Here is a 323-nt window from a genome sequence, read left to right on the forward strand (position 1 = left end):
TAAAACCTCTCTAACAATCATCATATGTTAGTTTATGATAAAAATATGCATTAAACAATATTTTCATTTTATTAAATTTTTCTCAAAATTTGTGTGTTAACCCCTACAAAATATTCAGTTTTTCGGTAAATAGTTAATATACCGACGCATATAATCGTTAGTGTTGTTTTAAAATTTCTAACCACATTCTACGTTTGCATTAATGTATTATAAACTCTATTTTATGGTACATGGGCATCGTTCTCATTTTTTAATCAATTAATTTAGTAAAAATTCATATGCTCCCTAAATCAGAGGACAAACCCCAATAAAATCGCTATTCT

This window comes from Brassica oleracea, chromosome C1, assembly GCF_000695525.1.
Source record: "Brassica oleracea var. oleracea cultivar TO1000 chromosome C1, BOL, whole genome shotgun sequence".
Classification (NCBI taxonomy): domain Eukaryota; kingdom Viridiplantae; phylum Streptophyta; class Magnoliopsida; order Brassicales; family Brassicaceae; genus Brassica; species Brassica oleracea.